Genomic DNA, 10,303 nt, shown 5'->3' with positions numbered 1-10,303 from the left:
GTTTGTGAAATATCTTGTTTACTGCTTTTATTTAGCAGACTGTGGACTCTAATAAAAAATATAAATTGTGAAATGTAAAACATGGAACTTATTCACAGCTTCCAATCAGTTTAATTTCTGCATTCTTTGCCTCCTTCAAGTATTTCCTCCTTCAGTCTTAGATGTTTGATGTGATCCTTTGTCGTAAGGTGAGGTATTTTCTCCTCTGTTGAAAAAGGTGTGCTTCCTGTATGATCTCTGGTTTTTCAAAGCCTTTTTTTGTTTTGTTTTGTTATTTTCTTAAAAAGGCAAAGCTGATAGTTTTGAGGCTTTCTTTGTGTTGGTGCAAGTCAGGAGGAGTGGGACCCAACCCAGCAGGTTGAGGAATAACTTTCTGGAGAAAACACGAGTGCCCTGGGTGGCCTTGGCTGGCCAGATGGGCCTCCGTGTGGCACGGCAGCCTCTGCGCTTTCTTTGGTAGTGGGCACTCAGCCCCATCCGGAGCTCTGCTTGTTGCTCTACCACTTAGATCTTAGTGATAACAGATTTTTTTCCTTTTACAATTCTTTGCAACTAAAGAAAGTGATTCTTGGAGTTGTTAATAAAGCAAACCTTTTCTGGGCTTTGATTTTCCTCTCTACTCTGTCTCTTAATTAAGAGTGTAAAACAAGGATTAAAAAATGCTGTGGTGCTAGAGCAATGTCATGGGCTGCAGCTGGGACATCATTTTAGTTGGCCCAGTATGAACAGTTCCTTTCAGCAGCTGAAAACTTTGGCTTATGTGAAATCCATATTATTAAGTATTGATTCAGTTTCTGGTTTTGTGTATTTTGAAATATAATATGGCTTGACTTTCTGTTTTAATGTGCTTAGATAAAAGCAAACTAGCTCTCAGAGTCTCAGAACTGAAACAAGAATTGAGCTATCCAGAGTGGAGGAGTGGGGTTTGGAGAGGAAAATGGGACGTGTACACACAAGCCACTAAATCATATTCGTGCTTCCTGGTTCAGAAGTTTGGGCATGTTTCAGCCCGACTGCCGTCTGACCTTAGTTGACCAGCCCAATTCCTGGCTGTTTTAATAGAAATTAGGGGAGTTTAAAACGACTATTTATCACAGGCCTGTTATGTGCCAAGTAATGATTTGCCAGACTGAGGATACAGAGATGAAAAGCCATCGCAAAAAGGTCTCAATGATCTCAAACCAGGAGGGGACAGGCTCTGAGAGGTTGTGGTGTGTGAGTTATGGCAATGGCAGTTACGTTACCTTCATTCAGGGCCGGGAGCGGGCGAGGGCTGGATTATTCCATAGTTCTCTCTCTGAAACACTGGAAAGGTCCCAGAAGTTGGGCAGTTTTGTGGAGGGAGGGTGGGAAGGAGCTGGATGTGTATGAGGCAGATGAAGATCTTGGCTAGGAATAAAGGGAGCCCTCCCCCAGGAGTGTTCCCGTCTGTCCTGGTAGCTGGAAACGGGCTGTAATTGCAGTTTTGTTGCCATCTTGAAGAGATTATCGCTCATTGAGAGGGAGTGGTGAAAGAAGTTGGAAGTCCGCTGCCTGCCTGCAGCCTTGTGCCCAAGTTTGTATGGAAGGAGGGGTCACAAATAATGTGAATTTGAAACCATCCACGTGGAATTTTTTATTTCACTTGGCTTTTGCTTTAGTAGTTGTTGAGTGGGAGTTTGAAGAAAACTGAACAGAGTTTGCTAAAGTGATTTCAGGGTTTTGCAGATGCTCTAGTTCCCACGCTGGAGGGGTTGCGTTGTGAGCAGTGGATCCTCGTGTGCCCCTCACTGAGATCAGCCTGCCGCGGGGCCACTTATTCACAGGAAAGGCTTGTTCATGCTCTTGGTTGCAAAGATAGACCAGGCATGACTGGAAAGCAGTGTGTNCCCTCGCCGGCTGCCAGGGTCTGAGTCAACGCTGTGGGGAAGTAGCAGGTCCCCTCACGCTCTGCCCTGGCTTGCCTGTCTGAGGAGGGTAGGCGAATGGGAGGGATGCTAACCAACCGCCCTGTGTATGCACTGCGGTTTCCTGGTCTGTCTTTTTACGTGCCTTTATCCAACTCCTAAGAGGGTCCGCTGGGCTCCTGTTGGTTTTTGTTCTCCAAAATAATTTCCAAAAGTATTTACTGAAATTAAAAACAAAAATTCTGTCGTTTTTGTTCCTATCGTTAACCATTAACTGAATTTTGATAAAACCTGAGGAAACAGTTCATTTTTAGATTATCATTAGACGGGCTGGAGCCCTTCATACCTATTAGCCCGCCACTGCTCTCCTAGCAAAAAGGCCTTGTCTTTACTGACAATCGTAGATGCTTGAAAAACACATCCTATAAAAGCACTTTTCACTGTATTCAGATGCTAGGTCCAGCACAAACCCATGTTCACTGGAGATTTAAGAACAAGCCTATGTATTTATTAGCAGAACCTGAAAATAATTCCTGTGGAGATGGCACCTCTCATAACCCTCATTTTCAGGCTTTAGCGCACGTTCTTCTCATGAATTCTGAGTTCTGACTTTTGGGGGCCATGGCCGCTTGCTGGGGCAGGAAGGAAGAAAACGAATAAATCTCCTGAGCTTTGTATGGTAGATGCCAAAAAACTTTAGGGCCCTTGGGGAAGGTAGGAAGGCGTTAAGCAAGCAAGAAGGAAGTGTTTGGTAGTCACTGTGCCCCAGTGGCAAAAATGTGAGAAAGTGGTTTGCATAAAAGTGAGAAAGTGGTTATGACAAATTCTGCTTTGCATTAGATGGGATTGGTTTTCCCCTTCCTGATACATGCACTTACCACAGCGCACTTCATACTCTGAGTTTTCTTAAAGCAAGTTTCAGCAAGAAGCTGGAAAGGCCGCTCAGGAAGTAGGTCGAGCTGGCAGCGATCGGGCTGCTCCCCGGCATTTGGCAGCGGTCCACAGTGGGGGCAGCCGGGGTGCCTGCCTCCCGGGCGAGAACACTGGGGAGGCTGGAGGTGTCTTCGGGTGTAAGCGGCAGTTCAGAGGAGTCAGTACTCCCATGAAGACTCAGAAATGGAAGAAGTATATGGAACCCCAGAAGTAGTTCATCGGTCAGAAGGGATGGGGACAACACAGCTTCTGGGAGTAGGAACTGAATGTTGATTGTCAGTTGGGCTCTGGCACCTGGAGAAGACTCTCTTGGTTGAGGCTGTCTTCTCTCTGATGCTTTGTCACCTCAGCCTCGCCTCGCTCACCAAGTAAACACCACCTTGGGCTCTGCACACATCATCCCTGGTCAGCAATGTGTCCAGTGGCTGCATTAATGGTGACCCACGACACTCTGACTGTCCTTCACATCTCCCACATGATCACCAAGAGCAAAAGCACTTTCTTGTGACCAAATGATCCAGTGTTAGTCCCATGGGTCCTTGGACACATTAACCAAAGGGCACTAAGAAATGGCACTATTGGAGAGCAGGAGCAGAGAAGACATGATACCAGCTGGGCTCATCACTCTAGGAAATCCCTGGGATGAGGGAGTGGGCACTGGTTCCCCATGTCCACACCACCACCACCACCACCACTCGGTCTATTGAACTCAAGTGAGAGTCTTTATGTGAAGATGCCTTCCTTACTGGACATTAACATTCAAGTGAGTGCTTTCTTAACCATTTTCTAGTGTCTCTTCAAGATTTGACCCAACTTTTTGATCCTCAAATTGCTCCAAACCCTTCTGTAACTTCTGACTGCCCACATACCCACCATGTACCCTGCACAGCTTGCTGGAACATAGGAGGAGATAGCATCATCAGGGCTTCTGCCTCTCCCTGGGGCAGGCAGAGGTTGCTGGAGCAGGTGTTGAGGCACACTGTGGTCCCTGAGGCCAGGTGAAATTCTGCTTGAGGCCTGGAAGCAAGGCATTCTGTACTCATCACTGTAGTTCTTCTCTTTGATGCTGGTTTGGTATAAAGGGAAGATAAGCATCTTCCTTAAAAACTGTATTCAGATCAATCACTTCTGAGACTATAAAAACATTATTCTTGGGCCTGCTGAGTGCATCGTTGGTTAAGAGTTGTATTAGGAGCACGAGCTCTGAGCAGCAGGGCCACCGGTTCAGACCCCACATGGGCCAGTGACGCTGCGCCCTCTACAGCTAAGGTGGTGAACAACAGTTCAACCTGGAGCTGGGCTGCTGTGAGTCGCCGGCTACGGCGTAGGCTGCAGTGAGGCTGCAGTGGGCTGCCGTGAGCTACCGTGAGCGGCTGGCAGCCGGCATGAGCTGCCATCCAATGGCCGGCGACCCATCTGCCTCACCCGGGAAGAGCACAATGATCACAGTACCAACATGGGCCAGTGAAGCAACATCCTCCACAACTAGACTGAAGAACAAAAGGACAGCAACTTGTCTGCTTCCCTTCCCTGATTTCCCAATATTCCCTCCCCTAATTCCCCAAAATATTTAAAGAACAAACAAAACATTATTCTTTATATTATCTTAGGTCTCTTAGAAAACCTTTCTTCCCATTTTTAAAATTAAATTTGTTGGGGTAAATTGGTTAACATTATATAGATTTCAGGTGTACAACATTATAATACATAATCTGTATACTCTATTGTGTGCTCACCACCAGAAGTCTAGTCTCCTTCCATTGCCTTCTATTTGACCCCCTTTACCCTCTTTGTCCCCCCCTCCACCCCCTTCCCCTCTGGTAACCACCATTCTGTTGTCTTTATCTATGAAGTTTTTTTGTTTTGTTCATTTGTTGCTTTCTGTTTTATATTCCACAAGTGAAATCATATGGTTCTTGACCTTTTCCATCTGACTTATTACACTTAACACAGTGCTCTCAAGATCCATCCATGTTGTTGCAAATGGCAGTATTTCATCTTGTTTATGGCTGAGTAGTATTCCATTACATATATGTACCACATCTTCTTTATCCAATTATCCATCAAAGGACACTTTAGTTGTTTGCATGTCTTGGCTATTGTGAATAATGCTGCAATAAACATAGGGGAGCATGTGTCTTTATGAATAAGTGTAGAAAACCTTTTAAATATCTGACCTATTTCCATTATGGGTGGGACAGGTGGTGTCCATGTATTGGAGAGTGCTCCTAGGAACACCACCTGGAAAAGTGAGGGAAGCAGGATGGGGCAGAGGGAAAAGCTGAATCTTGATGCAGTTGCCAGAGGAACTCAGAGTTCAATTCCATAAGAACTCTGAGGTTGGGGCGGCCCTTCAAATACCCCAAATTGGGGCAAGAAGGCTAGGCTTTGTACCCTCGCTGGCTGCATGTAGGCATAAGCTCAGGGGAGGCAGCTCCCTTGAGGGCAATTCCTCAAGGGGGGAAGGACTCAGCTGTGGGGGGAGTGCCTTGGTACTGAAGGATTGGGGAGGGGCGGGCAATGCACTGCAATATCCACTAACCCCCCATCACCAGTTAATAATGAGACCAATATTATTTTAAATTATTTATTTTTTCTATAGTACATCTCATTCAAATCATACAACAGTCTGATACTTTTTTTTTCTCAAGCACAGCTGATACTCATTTCAGATGCTTTTTATTTCCTTCTTTTAATCTTATAGGATGAACAAAAATATTCACACTTTAATGGACAAAAAACATCACTCCGAGTTTATTAAAAATACAACTTCCCAGGCCCCATTCCCAGAGTTGAGTGTCTGGGGTAGGACCTAGGAATGCAAAATTTTAACCAATCCCCGTCATTTCTGCTGCAGGTGGTCCTTGGACCATCCTTACAGGAACACTGCTTGGGACTTGTCTGTTATCTACTAGAAGCAATTTCAGAAAACCTAGGAATAATTAAGTATACAGAAATAGCTCTTCTATAAAATTTCCATATAAAAATAATGGTATTTATTTACAAAGGTTGAGATGCTACAAAATAATACATCACATTAGGTTAGGTACTTCAATCTAATAAAGTCTACTTTAGGCAAGTCAGATGTGGTGTTTGCATTTCCCCTTTTGTTTAAACTGCTTAAAGCATGTGGCACCATGATGTTTCCTTCATGCAGAAAAAAGCAGAACTATATTTTCTGGAAATAAAACCTAATAGCACATGATTAAAGTATCTCCAAGTGAAAAGGTGAACAAACAGGTGATTTGGGCTCACAGCTTTTTTTTCCTTTTTCCGTCTAAAAGTCAAGTGTGGTGGTGGTAAACAAAATACCTCCGGGAACTCACAGTATTGGACTGTGGTCCTCAGTCAGGCCCCTGTGCAACCAGTGCAGTTGGCTAGTTGGGAGTTCTATTTTCCAGGACACTGGAAGGTTGAACCTGTCATCGTACTAATGGGGAAAATAGAACTGCAACTGCTTAGAAGCCTTTTAGCAGAAAAGTATCTGGGTCCTCAGAGACTTTTTAGCATGAAAAAGAATCTTTGACTCCCGTTGTGAACAAAGCAAAACCAGGCCACTTCTTACCAGACAGGGCCCAGTATGTGAAGGTGATGCACCGTAAGTGACAAAACAGTTTGAAGTGATGGGTTTTTAACACCCAAATATGTGGGGGAGTTTCCTTGTTGAGACAGACATGGACAGAAACACACTAATGTGGAACAGAAGGGTCAGTTGGTAACTTAACCTCTCAAGCCCCCGACCAATGACCAGTGAAACGACAGTCATTGCCCATGGAGAGGTTTCTTCCCAGATGTGTCTAAACCTGGGGTCTTCTGGGTTGAGAGAGTTCCAAAGCTGACACCACAGCCTCATGCTGGGACTCACGAGCGGAGTCCCACCTCTGCTCCTTGGCTGTTTAGCACTTGGTGTGACAAGGCTGATGCTGAGCCTAAAGGGGGTCTGGAGGGGTTGTGGCAAGGGCATGGTTTTCAGGACGCAATGTGGTCCTCCCACGAGGAAGTAATTCTGGGTCGTGGTACAGACTCCGTTAGGTAGTCAAGCTCTCGACTTGTTTCATGTCTTAATGAGCCTGGTGGAGAAGGGGTGAGTCCTGCTGTTTCAGCTACACTGGCTTCCAATGAAGCTAAAAGCAGGAAGGACCAAAGTGTGATCTACTGGAATAGCAAGGGGTCAAGACAGCACTGAATTCTGTAGGTCCTTTTGTGAAGCAAATGCCATATAAGAACGAGACAAGTGTACCTCGCCTGAGAACAGCTACACAGAGTACATATAATAAATGAGTCTTCTTTCTCCTCTCAACACCACAGTGAATAGATGGATGTCTGCCACCCTTTATGCTCCTGTACTTGTCAGGGACTCCCAGGTCCTAACTGGAGGGTCCAAGTTTTGGGTCCCACGTTTTCTTCCTTAGCATAGTGTGACTGTAGAGGTATGTGGTCAAACTGGACCCCAAAGGTTATCTAGGCATAACTTATCAGCAGTGTCTTGGTTATGTAAAGGGGCTAGTTCCTGAGAAATGTTGCAATTCATGTGGATAGCTCGATTTTTTTAAAAAAGTAAAATCTTAAACATCAGACCTTTTCCTTTCGAGGAATACTGTTTGGTTTGAGTGGAAACTAAACTAACTGAACATTGTATTATCAACTGTGAGTTGGAGGTCAGGGAGGCACATTTTTGAGGGTCCCACAAACTGCCTGGTGCAGGCCCATCGCACAGTGGATCTTCAATAAATACATATGAATATCAGTGCTTGGGAACCATTGCTTTGGGTGCATGAAAATTGGGAACTTATTGGGAAAATGGTGCCTATGTAGTTTTTAGCTCCACTAAGTCCATATGCAGAATAAAAGATGACCTTCTATGTGTCCAATACAAAAAGTAGATCTTTATGTATCCACAGTAACTTGTAAAACTAGAAGAAAACACCTACGAACGTGGTTACTTTCCTATTGTGTAGGTTCAATTGGAAGGTAACGAAGCTAATAATGAGAACTTCATGGGTTAGAATGTTCTCAAGGTTTATGGATACTGCTGGTAGCTAAGTTTGGTTTTCTTTTAAATCCTAAAAATTCCTTAACAGTCTCCAAAATGTATGCTTAAAACTGGACCAGTGTGGCCTCTGGAACTGAGTAGAGGTTGAAAGCGTCATGGTAAGAAGGTATGTGATGTCTTTTAATGGTCTTGAGTCAGCACCCATGTCACTTTCTCAGGGGCCTTTCCTGGCCACCTCCAGCCAAAGTAGCCTTTTGTCCATTGTCCCATCACCCTGTCTTTTTTTCTGTAGCACTAACCAATCTGAATGTTTTCTGTTCTGTAGTCACTCAAAACTTACGGAAATCACTCAAATCTTTACATTCACTGTCCAAGTCCCACCCGTACTTCCGACTAAGGCCACAGTCTTAAGGTCCATCAGAGTTGCTGGGTAGGGGCACTGCTTTTACGTGCCTGTGGGGACGGAGCTACATAGGTAAAGGGTCCTAGAAGTGAATCACTGCTAAGCTAGACAGTGTGGTTATGGAAGAAACAGCTGAGGCAGTTCCCTTTCTTTGCTAAACCTGCCCCCACGAATACCCATCCCCCACGGTGTCCTGACTGTCCCAGGGACTTAAGTTTCAGCTATACGTGGAGCAACTTTGCTGTCTCTACGACCCAAGGAGCCAGGAAAGAACTGTGGTTTAGAAAACAGTTGAGTTACAGATGTGTGCATGGCTAAGCGGAGCCACTCCTCTGTGAAGTACCTCCATTTGAATTACCCGCTAGGGGCTGATCTGGGTTTGAGGACTGACCCTGGCATTATTTTTCAAGTATGGCAGAGTGTGCTTACCACTGTAAATTTTGCTAATGAGGGGAGTTATTGTCTTTCATCCTGGTAAAAATGGCAGAAACCAAGTTTTCTCCTCACTTCTATATAGAATTAACTTGAAGGAAACAAAACATATGGTCATCACTTGTCGAGTGTTCCAGGGGCAGTGGGCGTCCTGAGAGGCGAGGGCTCAATGTTAGCACCTCTTTTCCTGCCCCCCTCCCCAAGATCCTCCATGATCATAAGGCACAGTTTTATATCAACACTTACTAAAACTGCTTTCATCACATTGTCATCACATGAGAAGATTACGTGGACGAGACAGACTCACAGAGGGGAAGGGTGAAGGGGAGCCTGAGCAGTGCCCGGGCACTGTCAGCCCTGCTGTAAACCCCAGCAGCACTGCCCTTCCCACAGAAGGGTCCAACATGGCGGCCTGCAGCCGTGTGCGCAAGTGCTAAATGAAGTAAGGGTTTTCTCACAAATAACACGATGCACTCGAAAGGGTAACAGCTAAACTGGTGCTAGCTAGGGGTCAAGGCCTCTCGAACTCCCCAGAAGGCAGAGTGTGACCGGCACCCTCCGGGAGGGGTGTCCATGTGTGCACACGCAGGCACACAAGTCACCCCAAGTGCGACACCTGTAAAGTCTGGATGTTGTAACCACAATTGCCTAACATTTTTTCACTTTGATTTCTGTATGAAATTGTGACCTAGTGCTGAATTTTAGATCCAGATAAATCTGTTTAGGGAAGGTAGAGAAGGATACCAGAAGTTATCTTTCTAAACATCCTGACTTAGTTCCCTGCTCAGGTGAGACTTTATATATCAGTGACATGTACTGGTGACCACAGCGTGACTCTATTTAGATGTCCTCAGCAGTAACCCAAAAACATTACTGAGGATCAGAGGCCATTTCCAGTCAAACACAACACACACTTATGGCTGGGATGGCCAATGACGGGGCACCAATAATGATAAGAGTCTTTGGTTGCTTTTTCTTTTAAACCCATATTTTATCAATTGAAAGCACTAAAGCAGCAGAGAGAAAGAGAGAAGAGGGGATGGGACGGGAGGGAGTGGTTTCCCAAGAACTCCAGCAAGGATTTTGCTATTTGGTGGAGGACTGGTTATGATTATTGTACCCATCATGAAGGTTGATGTCCAGGTTGTGGGATGTGTACTACAATACTCTGAAGACTAAAAGGCTAGCTGTGGCCCTTGGCCTCTCCAGGTCCCTGTGGGGCCCCTTTAAGTACAGAGAAAGGTGCGTATTAGTGAGGAGGAGGCAGCCTCTTGAAGGAAGCCCGGTTTTACCCGCCTGTGCAGGCAACAACTTCCCAGTCAGAAATGTCTCCTGGAGGCCCACGGGGACCTGCTGAGGCCTTGACAGTTTCTGACTCCTTCCATCTGCCCAGCCTCAGAGGTGTGCCCCAGAGCTTGGGCTGAGACAGAATTCTCTATAAACTGCCTCTCTGGCTCTCTGCCCCCTTGAACTCTCTGAGTCTGCACTATGATTTATTTCTGACAGAATGAGTTTTTTCTCAAAGGAATTTAAGTTAAAGTTGTATGTTTCTGTGTATTAGTTTTTATGGCCTAATCAGAATATTAGATCAGCCAGCTCTTTCACCTCCAGCCCATGGTAAGCAGTGGCAGAGCTGTGAAAAGGCATCATCCTGAG

Source organism: Hipposideros armiger, unplaced genomic scaffold (assembly GCF_001890085.2).
Source record: "Hipposideros armiger isolate ML-2016 unplaced genomic scaffold, ASM189008v1 scaffold_96, whole genome shotgun sequence".
In the NCBI taxonomy this organism is placed as follows: Eukaryota; Metazoa; Chordata; class Mammalia; order Chiroptera; family Hipposideridae; genus Hipposideros; species Hipposideros armiger.
Note: the sequence above shows the minus strand (reverse complement) of the source record.